This window comes from Ctenocephalides felis, unplaced genomic scaffold (genome assembly GCF_003426905.1).
Source record: "Ctenocephalides felis isolate EL2017-DRISC unplaced genomic scaffold, ASM342690v1 CF-g0.4_SCAFFOLD_01604, whole genome shotgun sequence".
Taxonomy (NCBI): Eukaryota; Metazoa; Arthropoda; class Insecta; order Siphonaptera; family Pulicidae; genus Ctenocephalides; species Ctenocephalides felis.
The window spans coordinates 31032104-31044148 of record NW_020537758.1 but is presented as its reverse complement, the minus strand read 5'-3'; the positions used below and the strand labels follow the sequence as shown (position 1 = coordinate 31044148).

Below are 12045 nucleotides of genomic sequence, written 5' to 3'. Positions count from 1 at the left end.
ATTTATAAATCGTTGATTTAAATACGTATTTATTAATGTAAATATTATATGATATGTAATATTTATGAATAATACTCATGATTATATTATATACATTGTTTTTGTACTGGTCGCAAATCATTAACCTTTTATAGTTGCCAATAGCAAAAAAGACTTAAATGAAAAGTTTTGGATATTTTTTAGTTTCAAAGCCTTCTAAACATTTCAGCATAATTTTAAAAAAAGCGACGATTTTGATAGCTTGAATTAATTGATATATATGATTCAAGAAACTTTTTGCTTGTATTGCTGAAAAAATTATTACTGGTTTACATTCATGTGCAAAAAAATCCGTAATTAATTTTGTTAAAATTATTAATATTTAAATAACATTAAAATTAAAGAAAATCATATATAAAAAAAACGTAACATAGTAGTGGTTTTAAATGTAATATAGTAGTGGTTTTAACTTGATATTTTCTGTCGATTGAGATCATCTGACATCTAAAAGTTAATGAAAATCTTTTCAGTGATCCTAACTAGTGAAATCATTTCTATACAGCAATGAAATCTAAAAATCACGGTTAAGGATCAAAAAATTAAATAAAAAATATGACGTTGAAATATCTCTGGACGCTCTCAAAAGAAAAGAATAAAAATCGAGATGGGTGAACAATGATCGCACGCAACCAGACTGCTTAAAATGCACAGACCAAAAAAATGTTATCGAACCAGTTATTATGCGTTTAGCTTTACCATCATTGGACGTTTGCATTCGTATTCAACGTAAATAATGAATAACAAGAAAATATATAATTCATTACATAAATAATATATTATGTAAAAACGAAATGAAATAACATAAAATGTAGATAAATAACTCACAAATTATTTAGGCGTAAAACACAAAAACATATTCAATAATAATACATCAACTACCGTTTTGTTACCTCACCTTTATACCCTTTTTGTCTATTATTTTATGATAATTTATTATTAAATTATATTATTTCTTATATATTTTTTTATTACTTGATCCAATGAAGCAGAGCCAAATTGAGACTCGAAACGTATCGAAATTGTTTACAAATAATTATAATAAACGTCATTTAGTTTTTTTGTAATTTTATTATCCAGATGGATGCAAGGTTTTTCAAGTGTGTATCCAATTACAATCAATGTTAAGTGCCATGATTTAAAAATTTTATTATCTATGTAAGTTTCGAATCTTTAGTGCAATAAATAGAAATATTGAGTGCAATAAAAAACCATTATTGAATACAACAAATACATTCTTATAAAAGCATAGTAAAATGGAAAAAAAAACTAAAATAGACCAAAATAATATTTATGTTTATATATGATATGTTAAACATATCACCATTAATTATCAAGCAATTAATATTGCTTTCCCTTCATTTCAACTTATTATTTAGATTTTTTTAATTATTTGAAATCCAACTTGCTGATTTTATGTTTATTCGACGTTTTAAGTTATTCGCAATCGTTTGAGACCGACCAGACAGAAGTATGTAGTGTGTAAACGTAATTCGTTCGTCTACGTTTTAGCCAAAAATTCTGAATCTGTTCAGAAGATGGGCTTTTTCTTTGCCTTCCAAGATTTTATACAAATGTTTTGCAGCCTGCAACCAAATTAAAAATCGTATAGAATATAAATGAAAAAGATTTAATGATCGAGCTGATTAATTTTATGATTTTTTGAAATCCAAGTTAACTCGTGATTCAGCTGAATTTTTATAAAATCTGTTTTCTCTAAATTCTAGGAAAATGCTATAAGGCTTCATGTAAGAGTATTTACATAAAATGCTGTACGAGTTAATATTACAAGCGCCTTCGTACGTAGTTTATTCATCGTTTGGTTTGTTCCGAGGTTCTATATAATTAGAAGCATACTGTGCAATTTCAAGTAGAAAACATTACCTATTATATATGCTACAAACCGCACATGTTGAACGGCACAGGCGCGTATACTCCGAAATTATGGTACATTGTGATGAAGAAGTTGAATTTGCATCACAAAAGTAGAGTCGTTCATGTATTATCCGATAATGATTCTGAAAAAAAATAGCGAGATATTATTCTCATCTAATATATCATGCTACTCACTTATAGTAACATAATGCCATTTCTTCAACGGTATGATGGTACAAAGGTGCCATAAAATTGAATCATTTTGATTGCTATTTACAATTTCAATAAAAAAGTCAATATCAATCGAGATCCACAAACTTTTAAAATTGTGACTATAGTTTTGAAGTTATGACACTGCCCCCGTTTCTTCTTTCAAGCCTAGTTTCGTAGGCCTATAATAGGTTAGAATGTCTGTTAAGACCTTGATCTCTATCATCAAAAATAGTTTCACCAAAATCGTAAAAAAAATTCAAGAATTAACACTTTCCTCTCGCGAATTCCGGAAATCTCAGAGCTGCGGCATCCGAGTGGAAAGGGTTAATGACGAAGAAACGAATCGGTTGATCTTTACCAAAAGCTATTCAGCACGATTCCCAACTGAAGTCTTTAGATCGGTTTTCAAATTTTTAAAATAAATTACTTCGAAAGCATTCATAAATAAATATTTATTAGCCAGTTCTGTGGCAATATTTTTTTTTATAAAATAAATATTTTTACGGAACACCGCTTTTTAATTATTGTAAAAGCGCATGAAACAATCTGCATGCATAGAATAGTATGAAAAATAAAATCATATCCGTAAATTTTATTCGACGATATATATTTCAATAAAACCAGAAAGAAATTGCATATTTCAAATTGAAATGAACTTTTCTCGGATAGATTTCATAATAAAAACTGAAAAACGGTCTTGATAAAACCATTTACTTTTTATTTGATTATAATTTGTATATGCATATACAAAATAAATAACTTTTGAACATAAGAATATAAAAATATTTTTTTTTTTTTTTTGTATCACTATAGTGATATAAATATTTATAAATAATAAATATTTTTTTAAAGTATTCTTGGAGATTAATTAATTTTGATTCTACGTATAATAAGGCATAATTGTCTTTTATATAATTATTAAATGCACACCTCACATATAGTCATATATAATATAATATCAAATCAATATCACACATAGATAAAATAATCCAAAATAAAATTGGTGTAACATTTTTATTTTTAATTTCTATTTTTACAATACATGTACATGTACAATACATTGCAATGACACAATAATATTGATTCGAAAAATAAGCCCTTCTAACAATACATAAAAGCATTTCATCATTTTTTCTTTGTTTTTAATACCATTATGCACCTGCCTCTCACAGATCGAAGGAAATAGACAAGATCATCAAACATCTGTTGAGATGCGATGCACGTGTATTAAATGTGATTAGATAACACAGGTCAACAAAGAAAATGGTGCAAACGATTTTAATACTGTTTTTAAGTATATTTGGGGCGCTGATTTCAAAAATGAGATTGGTTTGTTTCTATGAGCTTTAGTTTTCAAGATACGATATATATGATATATTTTACGATATTAGGTGCGCAACTAAGTTCTCGCTGTTTTTTCGATGAAGATGTAACTTTATTATAAAAAAATTGCATCAATTGAGTTCGATACAGTTCTCCAGTGATGGTTTCACTCGGTTTCAACAGCTCATAACAAATAACACCGACCTGGTCCCACCATATGTAGAGCATAACCTTCGAAGTGAATATTCGGCCGAACCGAGATTTTCTCGTCTTTGGATTGCTGTAATGTAATCATTTTTCATCACCTGTCACGATGTGATGAAGAACCTCTTCTTTTATCGCCGCTGGAGCAGTTGTTTACAGGCGAAAGCACGACGCTCGACGTCTCTTGGCTTCAACTCACAAGGAACCGAAGTTTCTTGCTTCTAAATCATCCCCGACGCATGCAATAGCTTGGAAATGGCTTGATGGGTAACTCCTTATTCTAAAGCAATATCTTCTTGAGTTTGGCACGGATCCTCTTCGAACAAGGCCTTCAATTTAGCGTTTTTGAAGGTTTTGGCTTTCCTTCACGAGGGTGGTCGTCAACATCAAAATCACCATTTTTGAAGCGACAAAACCCTTCACGGCATGTTGTTTTGCTCAGAGCAACATTTCCGTAGGTCTAGATGCACTTGAGTTCCCGTTTTTTTTTTTTTTTGAATGGAAGACGAAAATCAACACTCCTCGCGAATAACGATTGTTTGGCATAAAATTGGACATATTCACTTAACCAGAAGTATATAATGCAAAAACGAAATCAATTATATGTCGCAGCAGTTTGTTTACTTACTCTAAGCTTGCTTCAAGACGTTTTCGATTTGTCAAATCGACCAACCCTTACTGATAGAGCCATATACTGACAAACAGCGAGAACTTAGTTGCGCACCTAATATAAGAAAGGAAAGTACAAAAGAGTAATACAATTTCCGAATGTTACTTTAATGAGATATGACTACTCGTACATACAAACTTACAAGACCCATTCGGCCTTAGTTGGGACATTAGTTGACACTGAAAAGTTCTTTTCCGTGACGAACTCGAATGGAGCTGGTTTCGGCAACTTCTTTGTATTTCAAAAACTAGAGCTGATACAAAAAAATGGTTTGCAGATTTGAAATCAGCGCAAAAAATACTATAAGAATCAGCTCTAACATTTGAGGCACCAAAAAAAAAACTTTTTTTTGTTGGCCTGTGTAATCGTTATAAGAGGCTCTGTTTTTAATCATTGTTATATGAATCAACCTATATCATATTTTTGTACAAAAAAGCATATAATTTGGGGACTTCTAACAACAATTGTCGGGGCTACGCCTACGTTTATATATCTTTCCGAATCTAAGTAACTCATATATATATATATATATATATATATATATATATTATATATATATATATATATATAATATATATATATATATATATATATATATATATATATGCTTTGTGATTATCTATACATTTCATGTATTTTACTCCTTCGGTCACTTTACTGAACCATCATATATTCTCCTATCCGCCAGCCATTGAACCATTTAGCCGATAATCTAATTTCCTACAGGACCTGATCCTTTCTGATGGGAAAGGATTTAGGGAATACTGCAATTACGACGGAAAATGCCATATAACGACCGACTGGAATCCAATTGGAATCTAATCAAGTGTCTGTTCAGATGTGACGAACAGAAGCGAATAAACCTTGAAATGGCTTTAATGCAATATAAATTTGCAACTTTGGAAGAAGAGATAAAAATAAATACTCCGCTTGAATAGCAATTAAACATTTGACTTACCTTCATTTTTCCGCCTTTTGAGGCGGCCGAGGGGCGGCCAAATAGAAAACAAACAACAAATTCAAAGGCGGCTATAACAAAAAGTGGTCGTAATAAATAGCCGTCGCATTAAAAGTGTACTGAATTAAAAGGCGGCCAACTCATTCGCTGCCGTATTGAAAGTCCGCTGTATATATCTAAAACACCACCGTAGTAAAAATCAGCCAAAGGCGGCCGGATTTAATGCGAGATCGAATCAAATAATTTTTAAGTGTATAAACTTGGTGTAAGTGGCAAGTTGCATGAACTCTCCAACATGTGTAAATAATCCACTTAAATATAAAAAATATATTAATTCAAGAGTACATTGCAATGTGAAAAACTATCGCAATTCTTGCCTGTTTACGTTCGTTCGTTAGGTGTGAATGCACCTTCATGTGCATTCATACCATAGAACAGGGCTTCAAGCTTAGGAAATTTTAAAATATATATTAACCGTAGATGCAGATGTAATATTGTACTATTTTACAATGTAAATAAAATAAGGATTAAAGAATACGTACCCATTCATTTCACATATATATAATTGGAAACGTTGACGGAATATCGGTCTTAATAAAACACAATAAATAGAATAACAAAACTATATATTTATTGCATAGAAGAAATAAAATTTTATAACATTTTTTTACAAGAAAACAAAACTATATCTATATATTCAATAGAAAAAATAAACTTTTGTAACAATTTTTTTAATAAAAACATATTATTAACATTAAGCTATATTAATTTGACGGATGTGGTTGTTTGTTTTTACACAAATAAATAAATCTAGGCTCAATTTGAGTTAGTGCAGATCGTAATAAATTTTCAACGTTTATTAAAGTTGAATGGTGATTTGATTTTATATAAGTTAATGTGAAAAAGGCTTATTCACATAAATATGTTGTACAAAATGGCAGTTATTTGTTCATTACCATTTCCGATAGTAGATGATATTCTGATTTGATTTCAATCTAAAATTCATGCACAGGCACTTGTAAAATCTAAGTCGCAAGGTAGTATCACTTGTTAATTCGGCAAATTCTTCTTGCGCCTTTCGTGTATACTAATTTTAAAATTTTATTTATAATGATTGAAAAGTATCAGATCTTTGAGACCCCTCTGCAGTAGTCTCGCGACCCCCCTGGGGGTCGCGACCCACACTTTGAGAAGCCCTGTCATAGATCATCTTTTAACATTTTTGTACCTGAGAAATGTATGGGGACTAGCAGTCCATGTATATAAGGTCTATGGTTAAAACAGGTAAAATAATAGGAGGGAATTGGCAAAGCGGGCGCTGAGGATCCCTGGTAATAATGTATATTAAATTATTACTAAAAAAAATGTAATTTAGATATTATAATTACTAAATACCTATTAAAATATAATACGAAATTATAAAAATTGTAGGCAACATTATTGGAACAATTAGAAAAAATCCGAAGTAGTATTGTACTTTTACCGCGGATAGTATATATTAATTTTTTCTGAATTTGTTGTACCGTTTAAAAGACTTTAATTTCCAATTTAGTGTAGAAATTGAGACTCATCATTTTATTTAAAGCAGTTAAGAACATTTAACAACACTCATATTGATGTTTATGCATTTGGTGTGAAGAGTAATTTAAAAAACATACTTATTATTTTTGGGTAAACTGTAAATATTAGTAGAGGATTGTAAAAAATTGTAGACGTGGGTACAGGACAACGTCTGTCAGATCATATAGTATATATATTAAATTTAATTTATTTTTTATGTAATTTATTTATCGGCATCCAGGTAGAATTTTCCCAACGTTGTATTCTCCTCAGGAAATTGTTTTTCTCCATTCGCCTTTAAAGTATACGACGTTCAACAGCACCAAATAACATCCGCAGGAGCAAAATAATTTGTCAATATGTGATCAAATAAAAATCAATTTTATTAAAAATTTACCACCTACCATGGTTGACCAATTCCGTGATGTGTCGTTATTTTATTTATTCCATTTGTGAAATCTATAGACACGATATCCGAGTCGTAGGACATTTTGGCAATCGCGTTGAAGCGCTGCCTTGGCTGGATCATGTGGGAAATGTAAATTCTGGTGTCGAAATCTAGATGGTAAGGCAGGATTCTTGGCCTGGAGGAATAAATAGTAATAAAAATATAAGAAATATTAACAATGTTTGAATGTATTCAACCTTTAGTGAACCTATAATTTTTCCTGCACGTTCCATGTTGCTCTGGTAACTATCAGGAAGGGAGAGTAGTCTCAACATTTCTATCAAAATTTAAAAGCAATTCCACTAAACTATAATGATTTTATTAGAAAATTGCTTTTGTTAATAAATTTTAAAATTATTCATGTATATGAGTGATATATAAATAAAACAGTGAAAATTTGTCTGTATATTTAAAAATGTAAAAATATTTAACAAATTTTATGCCTGAGAATGAAAAAGCAAACAAGTGTACTGTAAAACACAGGTTAGTGAAAGAAAATAAAATTTATTCTACACCAAATTTATTTATTTCAATAACCAACGACTAATTCATTGCAATGTAAATTTTTAGAGAGTTTATTAAAAGCTTGGAATATCGTTATTTAATTTATAAAACCCTTAATGTTGAAATTGAAGATTCAAATAAACGTCGTTTCGATTTCAAAACAGAAGAGGCGTTCGAGTTCCTGAAACGCCATCTTCGACCGAGCGAACGTGCACGCTCTGCAGTCGCACGTCTACAAGTCTTTTGCACATCTATGCTTTGCGACTATAGGAGTTCGGAGAGGAGTTGTCACTGCGAGTGAGAGTTCATTTCCATCGTGGCGATTGCTGGAGGAAGACATCGAGACGTCGTCGAACACGGACGAGCGGGCCTGACCCTTCGCTGCCTGTGGAGTACGTGCGACCTGCGAGCGTCACCTGGTACGTTGCACTTGTGATAATTATATTTCTCTTTGCGGATTCACTCAGATTGCATTTCGTGTTTTAAGATGTTTTAGATTTAATTGAAAACTTTCCTAATTTTTGTTTTTTTTTTTGAAAACGTGTGCTCGATTTATGTAGTTTTTGCTCAAGTCGTACTACTGTCTAAGACGTACGCCGGATATATTTTATCTAATTATTTTATTTTGCATCATTTGGTGCCCACTGTTAAATAAAACTACATATTATTATTTTGTTGACTGGGCAAGAGTTCACAATTGAATGGCTGGCGGTCATTGTGCAGAAGAAATAATCGAAAGTAATAGTAAAAGTTGTGAAAGAAAAAATGACTGTTAATTCATTTTGTGAATTACTATGAATACATTTTACGGATCGTTTAATTTGAAGTCTTATTTACATCGCCAAGTATCGAGTGAAAATTGAACACTGACTCACTTCACCGGGAATCGCTCTGAAAATAATTCAAAAAGTACGTTTTTATTCATAATCAGTATAAATGTGAACATTAAATAAAATGTATTTTTCAGGTTCTTTCAACTACTGCTGCTCTGCACGCTGACCCCTTCACCAGGAATCGCTCTAAAAATAATTTAAAAAGTACGTTTTTATCCATAATCAGTATAAATGTGAACAATAAATAACATGTTTATTTTTTTTTCAGGTCCTTTCAAATACTGCTGCTCTGCACACTGACCCCTTCACCAGGAATCGCTCTGAAAATAATGTAAAAAGTACGTTTTTATCCATAATCAGTATAAATGTGAACAATAAATAACATGTTTATTTTTTTCCAGGTACTTTCAACCACTGCTGCTCTGCACACTGACCCCTTCACCAGGAATTGCTCTGAAAATAATTTAAAAAGTACGTTTTTATCCATAATCAGTATAAATGTAAACAATAAATAATGTTTATTTTTTTCCAGGTCCTTGCAACTACTGCTGCTCTGCACACAGACTCCTTCACCAGCAATCGCTCTGAAAATAATTTAAAAAGTACGTTTTTATCCCTAATCAGTATAAATGTGAACATTAAATAACATGTTTATTTTTTTTTCAGGTCCTTTCAAATACTGCTGCTCTGCACACTGACCCCTTCACCAGGAATCGCTCTGAAAATAATTTAAAAAGTACGTTTTTATCCATAATCAGTATAAATGTGAACATTAAATAACATGTTTATTTTTTTTTCAGGTCCTTTCAACTACTGCTGCTCTGCACACTGACCCCTTCACCAGGAATCGCTCTGAAAATAATTTAAAAAGTACGTTTTTATCCCTAATCAGTATAAATGTGAACATTAAATAACATGTTTTTTTTTTTTCAGGTCCTTTCAAATACTGCTGCTCTGCACACTGACCCTTCACCAGGAATCGCTCTGAAAATAATTTAAAAAGTACGTTTTTATCCATAATCAGTATAAATGTGAACAATAAATAACATGTTTATTTTTTTCCAGGTACTTTCAACCACTGCTGCTCTGCACACTGACCCCTTCACCAGGAATCGCTCTGAAAATAATGTAAAAAGTACGTTTTTATCCACAATCAGTATAAATGTGAACATTAAATAACATGTTTATTTTTTTTTTCAGGTCCTTTCAACTACTGCTACTCTGCACACTGACCCCTTCACCAGGAATCGCTCTGAAAATAATTTAAAAAGTACGTTTTTATCCCTAATCAGTATAAATGTGAACAATAAATAACATGTTTTTTTTTCCAGGTACTTTCAACCACTGCTGCTCTGCACACTGACCCCTTCACCAGGAATCGCTCTGAAAATAATTAAAAAGTACGTTTTTATCCACAATCAGTATAAATGTGAACATTAAATAACATGTTTATTTTTTTTTCAGGTCCTTTCAACTACTGCTACTCTGCACACTGACCCCTTCACCAGGAATCGCTCTGAAAATAATTTAAAAAGTACGTTTTTATCCCTAATCAGTATAAATATGAACTATAAATAACATGTTTATTTTTTTTCAAGTACTTTCAACCACTGCTGCTCTGCACACTGACCCCTTCACCAGGAATCGCTCTGAAAATGGAATCGCTCTGAAAATAATTTAGAAAGTACGTTTTATCCACAATCAGTATAAATGTGAACATTAAATAACATGTTTATTTTTTTTTCAGGTCCTTTCAACTACTGCTGCTCTGCACGTTGACCCCTTCACCAGGAATCGCTCTGAAAATAATTTAAAAAATACGTTTTTATCCATAATCAGTATAAATGTGAACATCAAATAACATGTGTTTTTTTTTTTTTTCAGGTCCTTGCAACTACTGCTGCTCTGCACACTGACCCCTTCACCAGGAATCGCTCTGAAAATAATTTAAAAAGTACGTTTTTATCCACAATCAGTATAAATGTGAACAATAAATAACATGTTTATTTTTTCCAGGTACTTTCAACCACTGCTGCTCTGCACGCTGACTCACTTCACCAGGAATCTTTCCAGAAACATGTTACCAGGTATGGTCTTTAACCATATCAGTATAAATGCAAACATTCCTATAATGTTTCTTTCTTTTTTGCAGATCTTCTCGATCCAACTATTACTGCTCTGAAGCCTTAAAATCATTCACGTGAATGACTCGCAAGTGAGTGGTTTTTTTCAATGACTGTCTATAATTATGCATGATTAACTTAACTCTTATTAACTCAATAAATGTGAACATTAAATAACATGTTTATTTTTTTTTGTTTTTTTTTTTTCAGGTCCTTTCAACTACTGCTACTCTGCACACTGACCCCTTCACCAGGAATCGCTCTGAAAATAATTTAAAAAGTACGTTTTTATCCCTAATCAGTATAAATATGAACTATAAATAACATGTTTATTTTTTTTCAAGTACTTTCAACCACTGCTGCTCTGCACACTGACCCCTTCACCAGGAATCGCTCTGAAAATAATTTAAAAAGCACGTTTTTATCCACAATTAGTATAAATGTGAACATTAAATAACATGTTTATTTTTTTTTTCAGGTTCTTTCAACTACTGCTGCGCTGCACACTGACCCCTTCACCAGGAATCACTCTGAAAATAATTTAAAAAGTACGTTTTTATCCATAATCAGTATAAATGTGAACAATAAATATCATGTTTATTTTTTTCCAGGTACTTTCAACCACTGCTGCTCTGCACACTGACCCCTTCACCAGGAATCGCTCTGAAAATAATTTAGAAAGTACGTTTTTATCCACAATCAGTATAAATGTGAACATTAAATAACATGTTTATTTTTTTTTTTCAGGTCCTTTCAACTACTGCTGCTCTGCACGTTGACCCCTTCACCAGGAATCGCTCTGAAAATAATTTAAAAAATACGTTTTTATCCATAATCAGTATAAATGTGAACATCAAATAACATGTTTGTTTTTTTTTCAGGTCCTTGCAACTACTGCTGCTCTGCACACTGACCCCTTCACCAGGAATCGCTCTGAAAATAATTTAAAAAGTACGTTTTTATCCATAATCAGTATAAATGTGAACAATAAATAACATGTTTATTTTTTCCAGGTACTTTCAACCACTGCTGCTCTGCACGCTGACTCACTTCACCAGGAATCTTTCCAGAAACATGTTACCAGGTATGGTCTTTAACCATATCAGTATAAATGCAAACATTCCTATAATGTTTCTTTCTTTTTTGCAGATCTTCTCGATCCAACTATTACTGCTCTGAAGCCTTAAAATCATTCACGTGAATGACTCGCAAGTGGTTTTTTTCAATGACTGTCTATAATTATGCATGATTAACTTAACTCTTATTAACTCAATAACATGACTAACCTCACTAACTTA

General features: G+C 31.5%; 2 long non-coding RNA genes across 3 annotated transcripts; both read left to right on the top strand.

Annotated features, from left to right (window-relative positions):
• Positions 1-9301: 9301 nt before the first annotated feature.
• Positions 9302-10827, top strand: LOC113374054. The gene is made up of 3 exons (XR_003366942.1): positions 9302-9360; positions 10641-10711; positions 10777-10827. It is a non-coding gene; the product is annotated as an uncharacterized LOC113374054 (long non-coding RNA).
• A 149-nt stretch (positions 10828-10976) lies between these two features.
• Positions 10977-12045, top strand: LOC113374053. Of its 2 annotated transcripts, none has more exons than XR_003366940.1 (3): positions 10977-11027; positions 11761-11831; positions 11897-12045. It is a non-coding gene; the product is annotated as an uncharacterized LOC113374053 (long non-coding RNA). The 2 variants fall into 2 exon arrangements; XR_003366941.1 differs by lacking the exon at positions 10977-11027 and adding an exon at positions 11640-11698.